At 41.6% G+C, this 23085-nt stretch overlaps 1 long non-coding RNA gene across 1 annotated transcript in view; it reads right to left on the bottom strand.

The window, feature by feature from the left end:
• LOC140202504 (uncharacterized) overlaps positions 1–7418 on the bottom strand; it is a 58024-nt gene extending 50606 nt beyond the window's left edge. Inside the window, exon 1 of the long non-coding RNA XR_011887110.1 lies at positions 7264–7418. This is a non-coding gene — a long non-coding RNA (uncharacterized lncRNA). The remainder of the gene's footprint in view (positions 1–7263) is intronic.
• Positions 7419–23085: the final 15667 nt, after the last annotated feature.

The following is a 23085-nucleotide window of genomic DNA, read 5'->3' as shown; positions in this document are numbered from 1 at the left end:
TATCTGCAGACTTGTGTTTATGCATAAACAAAAACTGACAGAAATCCAATGTGCAAATCAAGACAAACAGAGCAAATAAAAGGAGAGCATGAGCTGAAAAGAGTCTGTGAAAGTTAGCCTGTAAACAGTAGAATCAGTTCAGAAGGACATTTTTTCATTCTTGGATTATGGGGCCCAAAACTGCTCACAATACTCCATGTGGTCTGATCAGTGCCTTTAAAGTCCTTGCTTTTATATTCTAGTCCTATCAAAATGAACACTAACATATCCTTAATAAATGAAAATTACTTAAGACAAATCAATGCAGATGTAACACCTGCACCATCAAAAATGTAATAACATAGATATATATGCCATTACTGATATTGCTGTTAGACAAAAATAACCTACTTTACATTTTTATGATCTGATATGCTAATTAAAACAATTATCCATTAAGGAGAATCGTTCAGAGGCCATATTTATTGTTGTACCATCAAATGGATTGGGGGAGCATAAAGTTCAAAACCTCAAAGTTCAAAGTAAAATTTATTATCAGTATACATACCTGTTACCACATACAACCCCGAGATTCTTTTTCCTGTGGGCATACTTAGCCTGTTTACTGAACTGTAAACAGGATCAATGAATAACAACTGTGCAAATGCAAATTTAAATAAAAGCAATAAATAACGAGCATGAAATAACAAGGTGAAGAATCCTTAAAGTGAGACCTTCAATTGTGGGACACCAGAAATGAGTATCTCTTTTTTTGTTCGAGCCTGATGATTGAGGGGTAGGAACTGTTCTTGAACCTGGTGTTGCAAGTCCTGAGTCCCTTGTACCTTTTACCCGATGGCAGCAGAGAGATAAGAGCATAGCCTGGGTGGTGAGGATTTTTGAAGATAGATGCTGCTTTTCTGTTATTGAAAAATAATAAATTGATGGTTTGAGCACAACAGGGGTGTCACACACTATTGGTCTCCAAAAGATTTTATGAATTTCATGCACGAGTGTGAACCACAAGATAATTTTTCACTCATAAGCTATTATAAAATGTACTTTCTTTCATTTAAAGATTCATTAACATTCTAAAAATAGGTTCAAGCCAGTTTTAATTCAACAATAATACGATTCAATTGCCCTTTAAATAACCAATAGTTATTAATTCTCGAGAGCACTTCTTTTGAATAGCCCAATAACTCTGTTATTGAGTACAGGTATTTAAAAGCAAATTCATAACATAACTCTTGTAGTGTAAACACTCACTGAATGTAAATGTTTAGTAGAACTATCTATTCAAACCTGAGTCCATGGAGGTTTCTGTTGTTGTTAAGTGTGACATTTGGAGAACGTATTTTAGAAGTAGTAATCTCTTTAGGTCTGAGTCCTCTCTTATGAACACTCCAACTTGAGGTAAATCAGTATTTTTAACATTTTGTAATCTGCTAAGAGGAATCATCGTATACAATTGCTGGTTTAAAGATTTCTTTTGTCAGTTCTGTTTTTAAGTGCCTGTTTAGCAGCATGAAGAGAGATAATTGCTGTGCCAGGTTTTATGATAAAAATCCTAATGAGACTTTAGTACTGAGGTCACTATTATGATTATGTAAATTGGACAGTGAGTCCCAGCTACCACATATTCACTGATAAATGGATAAATGCAGAGCTGCCATGAGATTCATCATTCAAATATATTTACTGGCAAGAAGTTGCTATATTTAACAGAAGTACACTTCAAACTCACCAGAGTCATTGTTTGGCAACAATCAAGAATGTAATATAGAGAGTACTTTTAATACTTTTTTAATAACATTACATTCTTAATAGATGGCATGAGAATTCAAATCCCAACAAGTATGGAGTCTCATTTCCTGACTTTAATTAATGGATGTCTTCAAATATTTTTGTTTTTATCTTTCTTATCTCACTTTCTTTTTCATTTCTGTATATGATGGCATAGAATTCATTACTTTTATATTTCCTGGTTCAGCCTCTGCAATACTCATTAACATCACTTTGGTTACGGAGTTCAAAGTTCAAAGTAAATTTATTATCAAAGTACATATATGGCACCATATACAACCCTGAGATTCATTTTATGTGGGCATACACAATAAATCTATAGAAAAATAACCATCACCAAATCAATGAAAGACTGCCCAACTTGGGCGTTCAACCAGGGTGCAGAAGACAGCAAATAAAAAAAGAAATAATAATAATAAATAAATAAGCAATAAATGTTGTGAATATGAAGATTCCTTCAAAGTGAGTCCATTGGAGTTGTATAATAGTTTACATTTTTTTTTACACAAGTTTCAGATGCTATGTAGTAATTGACTGTGCCAATTTGGATAGTTGACTAATAGGAATTTTGATAATAAAGTCTCAGGGAAAACATACAGAATAAATGACATTAGAACATAGAACAGTACAGCACAGGAACAGGCCAGTCCGCCCACAGTTGTACCAAACCGGCTAAAAAAAAAAATCAAAAAAACCCAAAAACCAATCCCTCCCATCTGCACAATGTCCATATCCCACCATCTTCATATTCATGTATCTACCTAAACGCCTCTTAAAGGCCTTCGATGTATTTACCTCTACCACCATTCCAGGCATTCTCCACTCTCTGAGTAAACAAAAAAACTTACCCCTCACATCTCCTTTGAACCTGCCCCCTCTCACCTTCAATGCATGCCCTCGGGTATTAGACATTTCAACCCTGGGAAACAGATACTCCCTGTCCACTCTATCAATGCTTCTCACAAACTTATAAACCTCTATCAGATCTCCCCTCAGCCTCCACCGCTCCACAGAAAACAACCCAAGTTTATCCAGCCTCGCGTGATAGCGCATGCCCTCTAAAGCATCCTGGTAAAAACCTTCTGCACATCGTTCACTACTAATTGCAGAATCTGGTCCAGTGATCACTTCTGATTGGCCAACTTTTTCTTCATTCTTGTAATCAATTCATATTACATACTTCTCAGAATAGATTGTCTTTTTGATTTCGTGTTTTGGATGAGACATTAAACCTAAGCCCCGTCATAGTACTATTCTGTACAAGTGTATTGGAGTAATTCCTGGTTTCCAGGCCAATATTTACTCTGCATTGCCAGTCAATTTTTCGGTTAATATCACAGTACTGTTTGTGGGATTTAATTCATGATTTAAATTGCCCATCGCATTTCCTAGAGCGCAAAATTGGTACATTTGAAATGTGCTTCATTGGTCATAGAGTACTCAGTGGCTGCAAAACACAACACAAATATACTTTTTTAAAATGATATTTGTCCTTTGAAATCGAAAGAATGGGATATACAGTTCTATGTAACTCATAACCTTTTACTGTCTTCTCATTGAAACGTACAATTTTACACAAAGCTGGAATTACCAATACAGATACTTTATGAAAAACCCCAAAATATAACAGAAAAAGGAGGAAGTATCATCCTTGGCTGTGACATAATTTCTGGTTCAAAATCAAATTCAACTTTTTGGTCCACATCAGTTACAACTATAGAGGGGAAGAAATTGTGAATTGTTAATACATGAACCAATATTGTACAGTTAACTCTTCCTCATCGTAAAAACATTGATTGAATGGGAACGTCTACAATATGTTTGTATTGTTGGGAGAGGAATTCATTCACCTGTGCATATTCATAATCTAATTTTGTTATGTTTTAAATTCTGTTGAATAAATATATTATTTTTCAGTTTTATGTGTTTGTATCCAATGCCTAAGAGGCTGCACTTATTGTTTAAGCCAATAATGATAAGATAAACCAATAATGATGATATGACTGACTTAATTGAATGAGTTAGAATTCAATATATGGCTGAATAAATATACAGTTGAAGTATGTTGACTCTGTTAAGAATGATTGACGTATCTTAAGTAATTTTTCTTTTAAATTTTGTCATGAAGTCATAACTTAGGACCGATTTTGTTCTAGTATTATATGTACAATTATTGAACATAGTTCATTATTCACCAAAGAATGCCAATAAACTGGAATAAAATTTTTACATTTTTGTATTTTGTCTTTTTCTTGAAAATATTTGCTTCATTAAAAAGGAACAGTTTTCCTTTTGTTCTGTCGTAGCTGTGAAAGTCCTTGGACTATTTGTATTTTAAAGAGTGAGTTTTATTTGTAAGGGAAGATGTCTAGTAAAGCAGTGGTGCTGATCTTTATAAGATCCTTCCTTTCCATTCTCCCTTCTCCAGCATCTTACCCTGCTCTCCATTCCCTCTGGTCATTAATCCAGGTATTTTTTAAAATTGAGTGTTCCGTACCCTGTAACTGGGTTGCCAAACCAGCAGAAATGGATCACTCAGTTGGAGTCTGGATTACTAGAACTAAGAAAATTTTATTGAAGAAACAAGCAACACAGTGATCGAAAGGATAATAAATGCAACAGTTCAGCAATGATAAACACACATGTGCACAGAATTAAGATAACAGCATCAATCAAGTTCTATCGTTGTCTAGGGGTAAATGACCAATTTCAAAGTGACACAAAAGTCCAGTTCGATTTAATAGTTCAGTTCGCAGTAATCGTTGCCATGGCGATGGACAACGTGGGGGGGGGGGGAGAGAGAGAGAGAACGGGAACGACTGATCATTCAGAACGGCTTCCACTCACAGACCGGCGATATTGCTCACAAGCAGCAGCTCCCAGGCAGGTCCTTTGTGATGTCACCTGAGGTCACTGACTGTGACCCCTCCTCCAGATGCGGTCGATCCTCTGCAGTGAACCCGGCACCCAGGCGAAGGTGGACACACACCGGGTTCCCGCTGATCGTACCTGTCCACCCTGTGCGTTGTCCGGTACTTCCCACCGACTCGTGAGAGGCGCACCGCTTCCAGGGTCTCGTTACCTCGGGTGTCGTGTGTGTCCTGCCTTAGCGAACCTGTCCCTTTTTATCCCCCTGCTGGGGTATCGCCTGTCCATCACTTCAAACAGTTCAGGGTTCAAAGGGGGAGCCGCTCCAGACAGCTCTCTCTCCCGTCCCTTCATTACACATCTCCAGACGCTGCTTCATTGTTCCTTATCTCTCCTTCCCCCTGAGGACAGGTGGCAGACCAACTGCTGATGCCACTGATGCTAACCTAGGCCAGCAAACAACTTAATTTTATGTGTATTCTCGTCACATGAGATACAGAAAGGAATAGGCCCTTTCAGCCGCACCACCCAGCAATCCCCTGATTTTCCCTCGGCTGATCACGGGATAATTTATAATGACCAATTAAACTACCAACCAGTACATCTTTGGACTGTGGGAGTAAACCAGAGTGCCAGGAGGAAACCCACGTGGTGATGGGGAGAACATACAAGCTCCTTACAGGCAAGGGCAGGAATTGAACCTGGGTTGCTGGTACTGTTAAGCAGTGTGCTAACCACGACGCTACCGTGACACCTATAAATCATATGTTTATGATATATTCCAAAGACAACACCTATATTTGGAAGCAACTGCTTGTGTGCATGTCACCAAAGCGTTTTTTCTTTCAAAGTTCAAAGTAAATTTATTATTAAAGTACATATATGTCACCTTATATATGACCCTAAGATTAATTTTCTTGCAGGTGTACTCAGTAATTCATAGAATAATAACCATAACAGAATCAGTGAAAGACGGCACCAACTTGGGCATTCAACCAGTATGCAAAAGGCAACAAATTCTGCAGATTTCTCCAGTCCCTTGGTATGAACATTGGATCTCCAACTTCCGGTAGTCCACTCCCCCTCCCTTCCCCTGTCCCTATTTCACTCTGCCCCCTCCCCCAGCTGCCTACTACCTCCCTCATGGTTCCGCCTCCTTCTACTACCCATTGTGTTTTCCCCTATTCCTTCTTCACCTTTCCTGCCTATCACCTCCCTGCTTCCACTCCCCCACACTTTTATCTTTCCCCCCTACTGGTTTTTCACCTGGAACCTACCAGCCTTCTCCTTCCCACCCTCCCCCATCTTCTTTATAGGGCCTCTGCCCTTTCCCCCTACAGTCCTGACGAAGGGTTCCGGCCCGAAACGTTGACTGATTGTTTCCACGGATGCTGCCCGACCTGCTGACTTCTTCCAGCATGTTGTGAGTGTTGCTTTGACCCCAGCATCTGCAGAGCACTTTGTGTTTGGAGTTTTACCAATGATGGACGAGGGATGTAATTAATGGCGGGGTGGATTTTACCCGTGATGGACTGGGCCATATTCACTGCTTTTTGTAGGATTTTCTGTTCAAAGGTATTGGCTGTGAGGCAGCCCGTCGCAAACCCCCCCCCCCCCTACCGCCACCATACAAACTGCAGATTTATAGAAGTACATCAAATTTCACAATCTGGTAAATCAATCCTTCTGGACTTTTGAAAAAAAAATAAATGCATAGAATACGTGACACTTGTAATATTGTCCCAACGAGCAGAGCAATCAGCTACCAATCTAAAAGCTTGTGAATAGCTGATCTCCTTAAATAGTAATGAACAAGGTGAAGGTTTCCTTTCTTTTGCGGATTCGTCGATTACGTGAGGAAAAGAAATCTTTAGCTGAATCACTGAGCTCCAAAGTGCAGTACTGTTAACAAGTTGGTGCTTGCTGCTTGGCACGTACGGTGTACCTTTGCTAGATGCTTGCTACACTACACTAAACCCCTCATTGATAATGACATCCAGTATGAATTACCTCGCAGTTGTGTAGGTGAATAGCAGATGCCCATTAGAACTCTAGGGGGCACGTGTAATGTAGCAACCAGAAAGCGTGTCATTACTCGGTTGTGTTTTTGCCCAGTGCATCAGCTCCACTCTCTGGTTGCAGAAGGTATTATGGTGCCTTGTTCATTATGAAAGGCAAGTACAGAGGATACTTCAACCAACTTGCAGAAGTCGGAGGATTGTGAGAAGATGCACTATCAAAAACAGTAATTTCGCTGCTAATCAGATTTGTGAAAATTCTGCCATCAATGAAATAGACTATAATTGCAATTCTTTCGTTTAAAGGCATGCGCTTCTTCATCTTTCAAGTGATTTTCAAAGTTTCAAAGTACATTTAATATCACAGTATGTATACAGTACACAACCAGAACTCCGTCCTCCTCACAGATATTTACAAAAGAACGAAACCCCATAGAACAATATCAACATCAAAGCCCCGAAGCCCCCCCACCCCTTCGCACAAGCAGCAGCAAAATCATCGACCCGGCCCAACTCCCGCCCGCCCCAGCAGAAGCACAGACCGACTCACCTTCCACCATACAAACATCAGCAGAAGCACAGACCGACTCACCTTCCACCATACAAACATCAGCAGAAGAGCCAGAGTCCATTGATCCATCTTCTCTCTTCATGTGCCTTGCGCGTTACACGCTTGGGCGATCACGGCTTTCCACATCCGACGATCCCTCGCAGCGTCAATGATATCTCGCACACTTAAATCTGTTAGTTCTTTCACAGTGTCCATGTAATTTCTTCTTTGCCTTCCTCTTCCGCGTTGGCATACAGCCTTGTAACGTAAGGCATTCTATTTCTCCCTTTCTGATGACATGGCCCAGGAAATTTAAGTTTCCTCTCATTTAATGTTCTCACTAAAGATCTTCTTGTATGTGCACGTTGAAGTGCTGACTCATCAGTTACCCTATCTCTATATGATATTTTCAGCATTCTTCTAAGAAACCACATTTCTGTTGCTTCTAAGTTTCCTTGGAGTTCTGGTGTTATTGTCCATGTTTCGGAAGCATACAGCAAGATTGACCAGATGTAACATTTTAGTAGCCTAAGCCTTGTTGTCATAGAAATGTGTCTGTTGGTAAAAATGGGTTTCGATTTTTGGGAAGTTGGTTTTGGCAATGGCAATTCTTCTTGATCCATAGACCATCAAACTGCAGTTCACAACCCAAAACTTCGGTACGTATCTCACACAGGCTCTCTCCAGCGAGTGAGAGAGGGCACCTCCGCAACGACGAGAGCGGAGTCCAGCGACTCGTTGTTCCGATGTTACGCTGTTTCTCTAGTCCCCTCCCCCTCTCCCCAGTCACTTTGACATTTCTCCAGATCAGTCACAGGGCACTTAAACTGATTGCATTTGTCAAATCCCTACTGCAGTGTAAACAGGTGGGTGGCAATGCTAAACTGCGCTCCATTCAGCAACACATTATACAAATAACTGTTAGCAATTTACCTCCCCGTTCACCTTCTCCCTCACCACTACTCAGGGTCTCAAATAGTTCTTCCAGGTGACGCAACACTTCACCTGCAAGTCTTTTGTGGTCACCTTCTGTATCCTGAGTGGCCTCAGTGTGATCTGACGTAGACCGCTTTGTGGAGCATCTTCACTCCATCTGCAACAGGGAGGCTATGCCGGTAGCCACCATTTTAATTCCACTCCCCACTCCCAGGCCGACATGTCGGTCCATGGACTCTACTACAACGATGAGGCCTTTCTGGGGCTGAAGGAGCAACACCTCATATTCTATTTGCGTAGCCTCCAACCTGACAGAATGAACATCGAATTTCCAACTTCTGATAGTTCACCCCCCACCCCTTTCCATTCCCTATTCTGGTTGCCCTCTTATCTCTTCTCTTCACCTGTCCATCAGCTCCCTCTGTGGAGGCCAAGTCTTTACATATACTTAAGGCAGAGGTGGATATATTCTTGATCGGTTAGGGCATGAAGGGATACTGGGAGCTGACAGGAGATTGAATCTGAAGTGGAAAATGGTTCAGTCATGATGAAATGGTGGAGCAGACTCAACAGGCCAAATGGCCTAATTCTGCTCCTATGTTTTATGGTCTTATGGTTCCACTCCTCTTCTCCTATTAGACTCCTTCTTCAGTCCTTTCCCTTTTCCACCTACTACCTCCCAGTTCCTCACCCACCTACCTTCTCCTATCACTTCCCCATTTATACTCTGATCCCTCCCTCACCTTCTTATTCTGACTTCCTCACCCCTTCCTTTCCAGTCCCGACGAAAGAGTCCTGGGCCAAAACATCAACTGTTTATTCCTCTTCATGGATGCTGCGTGACCTGCTGAGGTCCTCCTGCAGTTTGTGGGCGTTATTATGGACTTCCAGCATCTGCAGAATCTTTTATGTTCACAATAATTTAATTGGTGAGCTCAGATAATCACAGTGATAGTCATACTTTACGGATCCCGGGGGAAATTGGTTTTTGTTACAGTTGCACCATAAATAATTAAATAGTAATAAAACCATAAATAGTTAAATAGTAATATGTAGATTATGCCAGGAAATAAGTCCAGGACCAGCCTATTGGCTCAGGGTGTCTGACCCTCCAAGGGAAGAGTTGTAAAGTTTGATGGCCACAGGCAGGAATGACCTCCTATGACGCTCTGTGTGGCATCTCGGTGGAATGAGTCTCTGGCTGAATGTACTCCTGTGCCCAACCAGTACATTATGTAGTGGATGGGAGACATTGTCCAAGATGGCATGCAACTTGGACAGCATCCTCTTTTCAGACACCACCGTCAGAGAGTCCAGTTCCATCCCCACAACATCACTGGCCTAACAAATGAGTTTGTTGATTCTGTTGGTGTCTGCTACCCTCAGCCTGCTACCCCAGCACACAACAGCAAACATGATCGCACTGGCCACCACAGACTCGTAGAACATCCTCAGCATCATCTGGCAGATGTTAAGATGACATAATTAATTGATAGTATAACCCTGTGGTCAGTGTGGCAGGGTGGAGATACTTTGAACAAGGCTCAAAACTAATAGGACTGCCTCACATACTTGGTCAATCCATGCAAACCCAGATGCCTAACAAGATGTGAATTGTCAAGGTGTGAAGTAGATTTAGACTGTAAAAACCCAGGGATTAAAAATGTTAAAATTGCAATAAAGGACAATAATACTGCTGGATCTGGAGATGACATTGAACAGAAAGTTCTTCTGTGTCAAGAATGAGGTACATATCTTGTGGTTACAGCTGTTTTATTACATGTAACGAAAAATAACCATAAAGCTCTGTGAGCAATTACTTGTAATACAGCAGCAGGTATGTAACCAACTCACTCTAACTTCCGTTAATGCCCCTCCTCCCCTTCGTACCTCATCCCTTATTTAATTATTATTATTAAATTCCCCTCTTTTTTTCTCTCTCTCTCTCTTTCTTCTCCCTCTGTCCCTCTCACTATAACTCCTTGCCTGCTCTCCATCCTCTGGGCTCCCCTCCCTCTTTCTCTCTCCCTAGGTCTCCAGTCCTATGATCCTCTCCCTTCTCCAGTCTTGTATCCCTTTTGTCAATCAACTTTCCAGCTCTTAGCTCCATCCCTCCCCCGCCTGTCTGCTCCTATCATTTTGGATCTCCCCCTCCCACTTACTAGCTCTTCCTTCAATTAGTCCTGACGAAGGGTCTCGGCCCGAAACGTCGACTGTACCTCTTCACATGGATGCTGCCTGGCCTGCTGCGTTCACTGGCGTTTTTTGTGTGTGTTGCTTGAATTTCCAGATCTGCAGATTTCCTCGTGTTTGCGTAAACAAAGTCTGCCCGCTGTTCTTTCTTTATACTGAAGGTCAGTTCAAGCTGGACAGATAAGGGAATCTTCCCTGACAAGAACAACCTGCAAGCCAACAAGGACAGTCTTGATTTACATTGCCATGACATCTCTGATTGCTTACTGCCTGTTACACTGCTGGTGTTTAGGGCAGCAACAAAGGTCCTTCATCTCGGTCTGTCCTTGGCCACCCAGATACAGAAGCGCTCTTCATTACTGTTTCTGTAACAATGATATCTCAGGGTTACCGACAAAGAAACTACATAAGTACAGAACCAGTTGTACTACAAGTTACTGAAAATCCACAGAATGCTTATAGACAAACAGGCGATGAAGCAAATGCGTAAGAGCGTTAAACTATAAGAAAAATAACAATTTAGATCCTAATCCAACGATACTGTTAAGAAACAACGGTCTGGTGCAAAGGTGACAGAAGACAGGATGTAGAAGGAGTGGCACTTTAGTTTAGTGGTTAATGTAAAGCTGTTACAGCTGCAGTGACCCAGGTTCAATTCCCGCCACTGTCATTGATCCTGTTTTAGTTACTATTCTATAGATTTGCTGAGTATGCCCGCAGGAAAATGAATCCCGGGGGTGCATGTGGTGACATATGCACTCTGTTAATAAAATTTACTTTAAACTTTGAACAAGGTTCAAAACCAATAGGAGTGCCTGATATACTTGAAAGCAGTTTGTAGGATCTGCCCATGACTGCATGGGTTTCCTCCCACAGTCCGCAGACGTACAGACGGGTCGGTAGGTTAATTGGTCACATGGGTGGAATTGGGTGGCACAGACTCACCGGTCTGGAAGGTCCTGTCACTGTGCTGTAACTCTAAATGAAATAAATACAAATAACAAATAAAATCTGAGGCATTGTTTTGATGATGATTATGAAGACACGTAGTCCTCTTTTATTGTCATTTAGCAATGCATGCATTAAGAAATGATACATTATTTCCTCCAGTGTGATATCACAAAACACAGGACAAACCAAGACTGAAAAAACTGACAAAACCACATAATTATAACATATAGTTACAAACAGTGTAACAATACCATAACTTGATGAAGAAGTCCATGAGCACAGTAAAGTTCAAAGTTTCTCAGATGTCCCACATCTCACGCAGACGGGAGAAGGAAGAAAAACTCTCCCTGCCACGCCGACCACAATCCGACTCTGAGTCATCCGAAAACTTCGAGCTCTGATCCGCTCTCTGACACCGAGTACTGAGCGCCATCTCTGTCCGAACGATTCTGCCTCCTTCTCGGCTGCCAAAAGCAGGCAAGACCGGGGATTTTGAGGCCTACCCTCCGAAAGATTCCCGACCACACAGTAACGACAGCAGCGAACGGGCGTTTCAGAAATTTCTCCAGATGTTCCTCTGTGCTTTCACATCCATTCTCCATCAAATCAGAATTGTCCACGGCCCCTATTTAATGGATACAATATCATTTTTGGCTGTGATTTGATGGCTGTGTTTGTATCCTAACGTGGATCATATTAGCAATATCCATCTGAGCTAATTAAAGAGGGCAACGAGGTTTTAATTTTTTTGTAACATTTAGATATGAACAGGCAGGGAAGAGACAGATATGGAGAACATGCAGACAGATGGAACAAGTTAGATTGGCATCATAATCAACACAGACATGGTGGGTCTAAGGACCTGTTCCTACTGTAACGGGGAGAAAATGTTCTGTTGAACCCTCCCCCACCCACTAACCCATCTGTACGGCTTTGGAAGGTGAGACCAAGGAAAGTTCAAAGTAAATTTATTTTCAAAGTATGTATATGTCGCCATATACAACCGTGAGATTCATTTTCTAGCAGGCATTCACAGAAACTACAAGAAACACACTAGAATCAATGAAAGACCGCACCCAACAGTACAAACAACCAATGTGCAAAATAAAAACAAAAGACTGTGCAGATGCAAAAAGGAAGAGAACAAAATGCAGCAATAATAATAAATAAGACCATAAGTTAAAGGAGCAGAATTAGGCCATTTGGGTGGCCCATCGCGTCTGCTCTGCCATTTCATTAAGTCTGATCCATTTTCCCCCTCAGCCCCAATCTCCTGCCTTCTCCCCGTGTCCCTTCATTCCCTAACCCATCAAGAACCTATCAACCTCTGCCTTAATTACACCCAATGACTTGGCCTCCACATCCACCTGTGGCAACTAATTCCAGAGATTCACCTCTCTCTTACTGAATAAATTCCTCCTCATCTCCATTCTAAATGGATGCCTCTCTATTTTGAGGCAGTGTGTTCTGGTCTTAGATTCTCCCACCATAGGAAACATCCTTTCCACATCCATTCTATCACAGCCTTTCACCATCTGATAGGTTTTAATGAGATTCCCCCCTCATTCTTCTGTATTCCAGTGAGTACAAGCCCAGAGCCATCAAACACTAAAAATAAGGAATAAACATCAAGAACATGAGATGAAAAGCCCTTGAAAGTGAGTCCTTAGGTTGTGGGAACAGTTCAGTGATGGGGCAAATAAAGTTATCCCCTTTGATTCCGGAACCTGATGGTTGAGGGTTAAATGGGAGAATATGTTCCTGTAATGTAAATGGGGAGAAAGCAGAATGGGGTTGAACGGGATAATAAACCAGCCATGATGGAATAGTGGAGCAGACTCAAAGTGCTGAGTGCCCAGTTCTGCTCCTATGTGTTGTGCTCATACAGTCATAGAGAAGCACAGCACAGAAACAGGCCCTTCAGCCCATCTAGAAACTACTTAGCCTGCCTACTTCCATCAACCTACACCAAGACCATAGCTCCCTATACCTATGTATGTACCTATCCAAACTTCTCTTAAAAATTGCAATCAAGCTTGCATGCTCCATTTGTGCTAGTAGCTCATTCCACACTCTCACAACCCTCTGAGGGAAGACATTTCCCCTTATGTTCTACTTAAACCCTTAACCCATGACCTCTAGCTGTAGTCCCACCCAACCTCAGTGGAAAAAGCCTGCTTGCACTTACTCTATCTATACATCTCGATTTGGTATACCGCTATCAAATCACCTCTCAGTCATCTACGTTCTAAAGAATACAGTCCTAAACTATTCAATCTCTGCTTATAACTCAGGTCCTCAGACCCGGCAACATCCTTGTAAATTTTCTCCGTATTCTTTCAACCTGGTTTACATCTTTCCTGCAGGTAGGTGACCAAAACTGCACACAATACTCCAAATTGGGCCTCACTAACATCTTATACAACTTCAACATACCACTTTCATGAATTGTGAAACTGTATTCCCCGATCCCTTTGTTCTACCACACCCCTCAGTACTCTACCATTCACTGAGCAAGACCTACCCTGGTGGGTCCTACCAAAGTGCAAGAGTTGTGTTTTACATTTCATGCACCCCCCAACAAACAGATATTCAGCCGGTGTCTTGGTGTGGCATGATCACGTACTGGTTAGCATAATGTTATTAGAGCGGCAGCAGTAAGATCAGGGTTCAATTCCCACTGTTCTAAGGAAGGAGCTTGTACACACTCCCCAGACCACATGGATTTCTTCCAGGTACTCTGGTTTTCTCCCATATTCCAAAGATGTATAGTTAGAGTCAGCAATGGAAGCGTGGCAACACTTGTGGGCTGCCACTCAATCCTCGCTGATTTGATTTGATGCAAACAATGCATCTCACTATGTGTTTCAACGCACATATGACAAATCAAGTTAATCTTAAAACATCTATTCTGCCAGTTCATCTCTGGCTTGCCATTGTAAGCTGAGAGTTAATTTTGAGATGTTTCTTCAGAGTTTATATTTTTCAGTCTGTAACTAGATTTAGCTTTCTGAAAAGCACTTCATGTTAGCGCTAAATAGTTCTAAATTAGAGATTATTGCGGAGGAAATGAGCAGAATTTAGGGAAGCTACTTGCTTTCATAAGCCTATGATTGCTTTCCAGGTTTATTCTGAAATAATAAGTGATTTTACTGAGGGAAATAAACTATAGTTCTGCTCTACTCTCATACAATTGATTACTAACTCAAGAAAGTCTGCAGATGCTGGAAATCCAAAATGCTGGAGGAACTCAGCAGCATCTATGAAAATGAATAAACAGACAACATTTGGGCTGAGACACTTCTTTATGACCTGAAGCACTGACAGTTTATTTTTTTTCCCCCCTGAAGATGCTCCCTGACCTTCTGAGTTCCTCCAGCGGTTTGTGTGCGTTGCAATTGATTACTAAACCGGTTGTAAACTTCTGACCAGGGACCCTGATGAAAACTAGATTAGTGCAGAACATGGTGGGAAATGTGTTCAGGATGCAGACATCAAAGGCAGCAATTTGCCTCTCCTACTCCTTCTCATAGTATAGCTGTATGCTAAGCAAATTACAGGATGTTTTCAACAGAACATTGTGAATAATGGGAAACACATCATTACTACGTTCTCAAGCAATATGTCAGTGATGTACACCTTTCAAATATTTTTCCTAGACAACTCTGGTTATAGGGTTTTTAGAAAGAAACCTATTCATTTTGGATTTTGAATAAAAGCCACTTGCTCACTTGTACATTGAGTTCAGTGGTGCAAGTATGGTACTTGGATACTAAAATATTTAAAATCAGAATTACCGTTGCCATACGTCATGAAATTTGTTGTTTTGTGGCAGCAGATTATTGCTACTTATGAGACAACTGTACTTCGTGATCTGTGGGATCATTTGTCAGTCCTGCTTTTTCACAACAAAGTAACTACAATGCTACAGTGCTACCCAAAAAACTGTAGGTCAAAAAATTGGATAAAGCATTATTATTAACTAAGGCATAAAAGAGCTACAGCTGTAGATTGCACCAGTTAGACCACAGCTTGAGTAATGTGTACAGTTCTGGTAACTACTGTATCTCACAGAGAAGACATGATTGCTTTGGAGAAAGTGCAGAAATCTATCAGAATTTTGTCATAACTGGAAAGTATTAATTTTAGAAAATATTGGATTAGCTGTGTTATTTTCTAAGGAACATAGAAGGCTGAAAGAAAACAGAAATTGGAAAAAAGTCATCCATCCACTATAAAACTCAGTTTTTCTCCCTTCACTAATGTTGCCTGATCTGCAGGATTTTTCATACAGTTCTGACACTCATAGCTTTGAAATCCTCCTTTGTTGCTTTTTAACTGCCCACATCAAAAACTTCAACCTAAAAAGTACCCATTAATGTTGAGGTAATTGTTATTTCTCAATTATATCACCATTTTCAGAAATCTGCCATTCCGTCAGAATCAGGTTTAATATCATATGTCGTGAAATTTGCTGTTTTGCACATTGCAATACACAACAGAGAAAAAATTGATTACAGCACATACATATTAAATAGTTACATTAAATAAGTACTGCAATAATAAAAATAAGAAAAAGTAGTGAGGTAGTGTTAATGGGTCAAATGTCCATTCACAAATCGGATGTTAGAGGGGGAGAAGATGATCCTGAAGATGTCCTGGATACTACGGAGGCTAGTGCCCATGATGGAGCTGACTAAGTTTACGAGTTTCTGCAGCTTACTTCAATCCTGTGCAGTAGCACCACACCCCCATACCGGACAGTGATGCAGCCTGATAGAAGGGTCTCCGTGGTACACCTGAGGAAATTTGCTCCCTCATGAACAGTTTATCACCATGGCAAGACTGTCTCAACCTAAGATATCACCTCGCCATTCCCTCTGCAAGTTAAAATTAACTTTTTTTTTCTTTTCTAGTTCTGACAAAGGATTTTTAACCTGAAATATTGACAATTTTTCTTTCCACAGATGCTACCTGACCTGCTGAGTGTTCCAGATTTTCATTTATTTAAGGCCGAGAGGGGACTTAGTAAATGCTTCTAAAATCATGAAGTCTCAATAGAATCAAAGGTGCCCAACTTGGGGACCACGGACCCCTTGCTTAATGGTATTGGTCCATTGCAGATAAAAGGTTTGGAACCCCTAGAACAGACAGGTTTGTGTTAAAGCAGAGTAAAAAAAAACGGTGTTTTAAGGTAATTGATAGAAGCTTTAGACAGACGATGAGGCAAGTTTCTTTTGACCAGAAAGTGATGGGGGCTGTAATGCATTGCCAGAAAGCATAGAATTGACTTACGATGTTGCAGTAAGTAAAGTTTTATTGCACCTGCACTTGTGCATATGACAATAAACTTAACTTTGACATTGTCAATTGAATAGACCAGTTATTTGTATTTTTTATATCCAAGATGTGTAATCAAACCTTTAAAGGACACAAGAAACAACACAATAAAAAACTATGTTTTACAAAGTGGCAATTTCAATAATGTTGAATTTATTACCTTCCTCCAAAAGGACCACAGAAACATAGAAAACCTACAGCACAATATAGGCCCTTCGGCCCACAATACTGTGCCGAACATGTACTTACTTTAGAAATTACCTATGGTTACACATTGCCCTCTATTTTTCTAAGCTCCATGTACCTATCCAGGAGTCTCTTAAAGGACCCTATTGTACCCACCTCCACCACCGTCAGCAGCCCATTCCATGCACTAACAACTCTCATCTCCTCTGCACCTACTTCCAAGCATCTTAAAACTGTGCCCTCTTGTGTTAGCTACTTCAGCCCTGGGAAAAGGTCTATGACTAGCCACACGATCGATGCCTCTCATTATGGTGTACACCTCTATCAGGTCACCTCTCATCCTCCGTTGCTCCGAAGAAAAAAGGCCAAGTTCACTCAACCTATTCTCAAAAGGCACAATCCCAAATCCAGGCAACATCCTTGCAAATCTCCTCTACACCTTTTCTATAATTTCCACATCCTTCCTGTACTGAGGTGACCAGAACTGAGCACAGTACTCCAAGTGGGGTCTGACCAGGGTCCTATATAGCTGTAACATTACCTCTTGGCTCCTGAACTCAATCCCACGGTTGATAAGGGCCAATACACGTATGCCTTCTTAACCACACAGTCAACCTGCGCAGTAGCTTTGAGTGTCCTATGGACTCAGACCCCAAGATCGATCTTATCCTCCATACTGCCAAGAGTCTTACCATTAATACTATATTCTGCCATCATATTTGACCTACCAAAATGAACCACCTCACACTTATCTGGGTTGAACTCCATCTGCCACTTCTCAGCTCAGTTTTGCATCTTATCGCTGTCCCGCTGTAACATCTGACAGCCCTCCACACTATCCACAACACTCTCAACCTTTGTGTCATCAGCAAATTTACCCATCTCTCCACTTCCTCATCAAGTCATTTATAAAAATCACGAAGAGAAGGGATCCCAGAACAGATCCCGGAGGTACACCACTGGACACCAATCTCCATGCAGAATATGACCTGTCTACAACCACTCTTTGCCTTCTATGGGCAAGCCAGTTCTGGATCCACAAAGCAAGGTCCCCTTGGATCCTATGGCTCCTTACTTTCTCAATAAGCCTTGCATGGGGCACCTTATCAAATGCCATGCTGAAATACATATACACTACATCTACTGCTCTACCTTCATCAATGTGTTTAATTACATCCTCAAAAAATTCAGTCAGGCTTGTGAGGCACGATCTGCCTTTGACAAAGCCATGCTGACTCTTCCTAATCATATTATGCCTCTCCAAATGTTCATAAATCCTGCCTCTCAGGATCTTCTCCATTAACGTACCAACCACTGAGGTAAGACTCACTGGTCTATAATCTCCAGGGCTATTTATACTCTCTTTCTTGAATAAGGGATCAACTTCTGCAACCCTCTAGTCCTCTGGAACCTCTCCCATCCCCATTGATGATGCAAAGATCATTGCTAGATGCTCAGCAATCTCCTCCCTCGTCTACCACAGTAGCCTGGAGTATTTCTCATCCGGTCCCGGTGACTTATCCAAGTTGATGCTTTTCAAAAGCTTCAGCACATCCTCTTTCTTAACGTCTATATGCTCAAGCTTTTCAGTCCGCTGTAAGTCATCCCTACAATTGCCAAGGTCCTTTTCCATGGTGAATACTGAAGCAAACTATTCATTAAGCACATCCTCTGCCTCCTTCAGTTCCATATACACTTTTTCACTCTCACACTTGATTGGTCCTATTCTCTCATGTCTTATCCTCTTGTTCTTCACATACTTGTAGAATGCCTTGGGTTTTCCTTAATCCTCCTTGCCAAGGCCTTCTCATGACCCCTTCTGGCTCTCCTAATTTCATTCTTAAGCTCCTTCCTGCTAGCCTTATAATTTTCTAGATCTCTATCATTACCTAGTTTTTTGAACCTTTCGTAAGCTTTTCTTTTCTTCTTGACTAGATTTACAACAGCCTTTGTACACCATGGTTCCTGTACCCTACCATCCTTCCACTGTCTCATTGGAACATACCTATGTAGAACGTCACACAACTATCCCCTGAACATTTGCCACATATCTACTGTACATTTACCTGAGAACATCTGTTCCCAATTTATCCTTCCAAGTTCCTGCCTGATAGCTTTATATGTCCCCTTACTCCAATTAAATTCATTCCTACATTGTCTGTTTCTATCCATCTCCAATGCTATGGGAAAGGAGATAGAATTGTGATCACCATCTCCAAAATGCTCACCCACTGAGAGACCTGTCAGCTGATCAAGTTTATTTCCCAATATTAGATCAAGTACAGACTCTCCTCTTGGAGGCTTATCTACATACTGTATCAGGATACCTTCCTGAACCCACCTAACAAACTCCACCCCATCTAAACCACTTGCTCTAGGGAGATGCCGATCAATACTGGGAAAATTAAAATCTCCCATCACGAAAACCCTGTTATTACTGCACCGTTCCAGAATCCGTCTGCCTATCTGCTCCTCGATGTCCCTGCTACTATTGGGTGGTCTATAAATAACACCCAGTAGAGTTCTTGACCCCTTCTTCTAACTTCCACCCACAGAGACTCAGTAGTCAATCACTCAATGACTTCCTCCTTTTCTGCAGCGGTGACACTATCTCTGATCAGCAGTGCCATACCCCCCACACCTCTTTTGCCTCCCTCCCTGTCCTTTCTGAAACATCTAAAGCCTGGCACTATAAGTAGCCATTCCTGCCCTTGAGCCATCCAAGTCTCTGTAATGGCCACAACATCATAGCTCCAAGTACTGATCCACACTCTAAGCTCATCCACTTTGTTCCTGATGCTTCTTGCATCTCAAACCATCGGACTGAGTGCATCCCTTCCCTATCACCTGTCTATCCTCCCTCTCACACTGCCTACAAGCTTTCTCCATGTGTGAGCCAACTGTCCCTTCCTCCGACTCTTCATTTTGGTTCCCAACCCCCCCCCCACCCCCCACCCCCAGCAGGTCTAATTTAAACTCTCCCCAATAGCATTAGCAATAACATAAATTGTCGTTGGGTTTGGAGGCTTGTGTACCTTAATGACCCAGAGAGTTATGTTGGCTGGAGTCATGGCCTTGTGCTTTGATTCTTGGTAGGGTCACCAATGCCAAATAGGTCAAAGAGTAGAGGGCAGACTAAGAGTTATTTACTGGTCCTCCAGGTTCAGGGGGCTCAGCTGAGGTCTAACAACCCTGAATGGAAAACAAAATTGTTATGGAAACAGCAATGAAAGATCCTTCTACATCACAGTGGCCACAACTGAGATGGAGGGCCTTAATTGCTGCCCTAAACATCAGCAGTGTAACAAGCAGCAATTTTTACAAAGTGTCACAGAATAAAATGGATCTCTGGTGCTTATTGTTCAAAATGACATTTGAAATACAAGTGTAATCTTCAATACTTATTTGTCAATTACTTTCTAATTAATAAAACAGTATGTTTTCTGTAAATCCACCTGGTATTAGTCATTTTTTCTTTAATATTTTTACTATTTCTTGACACAATACTTCTTTCAATGGTTCTCCGTGACAAGTCAATGATGACTGGGAGGAGTGTGCTTAACATTTTGAATGCTAAACATTAAAGTACTTGCGCACAAAAACTTATATTGAAGCAGAGATGTTCAGACAGGTGACAACAGCTTACGCTGAATGATAGGATTCAGGAAGGCTGGGGTTTACATAGCAGAAGATTGTGTGGCCAAAAAGACATACAGGAGATGAGAATAAGAGCCATACAGGGTAACAATTACTGTCCAGAAAGATATTGTTGAGTTAGGGAGGAGTTTAAGATGGGTTTTAAATTGGAAGTGTTGGACATGTGTGTTCCAATACAGGTGTTTGAATATGGACAACAAAGTTTTGGATGATCAGGTTTACAGAGTTAAACCAGAAAATGTTAGAAATACTCAGTTTGGGTCACATCTGTGAAGGGAGAAACAGAATTAACTTTTCAGATAAGTAATCTTTCTTCAGAACTAGGAAGAGCTGGTGGACTAGATACTGGTAAATGGGATTTAGAATAGAAGGATATTTATTGATTGATTGATTGATTGATTGAGATACAGCATGGAGTAGGCCCTTCCGATCCTTCGAACTGCATCATCCAGCAATCACCTGACCTAGCCTAATCATGGGACAATTTACATTGACCAGTTAACCTACCAACCCCTACATTTTTGGATAGTGGGAGGAAACCAGAGCACCCGGAGGAAACTTACACGGTCATGGGGAGAAATGCAAACTCCTTACAGGCAGCGGCAGGAACTGAACTTGAGATGCTTGTACCGCTAATCACTACACTACCTTGCCATCCATGGTTGGCATAGATGTGGTCAACCAAAGAGCCTGTTTCTCTATGAAACTGACTTCAATGATAGAGAAGCAGAATGGTTAAAAAAAACAAATGGGATAGGATGGAAAACAGGAGAAACAGCATGGCACAGGTGCTGTGAAAAGCTACTGAAGGTTTGTCAACTGTTGTTATTGGTATGTTAATAAGTGGAAAAACAGGGGGGGAGGGGAAATGTGTGTACTGTGAGACACAGAACATAACAGCTGCTAGAAATCTGAAAGAAAGAAATCTGGAAATGCTCACCAGGCCAGGCATCATCCCAGGAGACAACAACTAAGTTAACATTACAGGTCAATGACATTTCCTCAGAACTGGTCTATAACTGTGCCTGCATGATAGATTAGGTACTATTCCTCAATATTTTATTGGGATTGTTTCAATTAGTGCAATACACAAAATCAGCGTAGCAGTGGGATGGAGACACCTGGAAGCTCAGAGCCATCTTTATGGACTGATCAGGGGCATCTGCAAAGCAGGTTCACAATCAACATCTGATGTAGAAAACATCACATCATGAGCACTGAATGAACACAATTGGAAGAAGCCATAAAGAGACAGAGAGTGATACAGTGAGGAAATATACCCTAAGACCATTGAGTGCACATTATCTGCCTGTTATGGTTTCTTCCAAGTACCCATTTTAACACTAATTCTACCCTAAATCACTTTATACTCCTCACACTCCTGTGAACTCTCAGATTCTAAGTCAGCACACAAGATTCAAAGTACATTATCAATGTAAACAGTATACAACCCTGTGATTCATCTTCCCACGGACAGCCATGAAACAAAGAAACATCATGGAACTGACTCAAAGAAAACATCAAATGCTCAAGCGCAAAACCAAAGTGTGCTAATGGCAAAAAAATGAGTGAAAACCACAGAATATAAAACATCAAACCACAGCGTCATTGAGACACAAATGATGAAAATGCAGCAAAAACAAGGCACTAGAGGAACTCAGCAGGGCAGCCAGCATCTGTTGATGCCTCGGATCAGGATTGAGGAGGAAACCAGGAGACAGGGAGATGGCCAGAGTGAGTAATTGGCCATATTAGTGGAGTTGGGTGGTGCGGCTCATTGGGGTGGAAGGGCCTGTTACTGTTCTGCATCTCTCAATTTAAAGAAAAAAAAGGCAAGGTGAGGAATAAGGCAGGAGCTTGCAAGCAGATGTAGATCCAGGTGAGGAGTGAAGGTTAGAGATAATGACAGGTGATGTGGACCAAACAGGGTTATAGATAATGCAATATGTGAGAGAATGGGGGCGGGGAGGATGAGAGGGGGCGAGACCTGGTACATTATGATGCAAAGGAATAGAAGTTGTGACCTGGGTTCAATTCCCACCACTGTCTGTAAGGAGGTGGTATGTTCTCCCCATAACCACTTGGGTTTCCTCTGGGTGTTCTGGTTTCCTGCCACAATCCAAAGGACGAGGTCTTAAGGTGGAGAAGTCACCTGGACCAGATGGACTACATCCCAGAGTCCTGAGAGAGGTTGCTGAAAAGATACCGAATGCATTGGTTATAATCTTTCAAGGATCACTTGATTCTGGCATGGTCCTGGAGGACTGGAAGATTGCAAATGTCACTCCACTCTTTAAGGAGGGAGGAAGGCAAAAGAAAGAAAATTATAGGCCAGTTAGGCTAACCTCAGTGACTGGGAAACTGTTGGGAGTCTATTATTAAGGATGAGGTTTTGAGGTACTTGGAGACTAACAATAAAATAAGTCAATGTCAGCATGGTTTCTGTCAAGGGAAATCTTGCCTGACAAATCTGTTAGAGTTCTTTGAGGAAGTAACAAGCAGGGTGGGCAAAGGAGAGGCAGAGGATATCATTTACTTGGATTTTCAGAATGCATTTAATAAGGTGCTGTACATGAGGCTGCTTAACAAGATAAAATCCTA

Source organism: Mobula birostris, chromosome 9 (assembly GCF_030028105.1).
Source record: "Mobula birostris isolate sMobBir1 chromosome 9, sMobBir1.hap1, whole genome shotgun sequence".
NCBI lineage: Eukaryota > Metazoa > Chordata > Chondrichthyes > Myliobatiformes > Myliobatidae > Mobula > Mobula birostris.
This window is presented reverse-complemented; position numbering and strand designations above follow the sequence as displayed.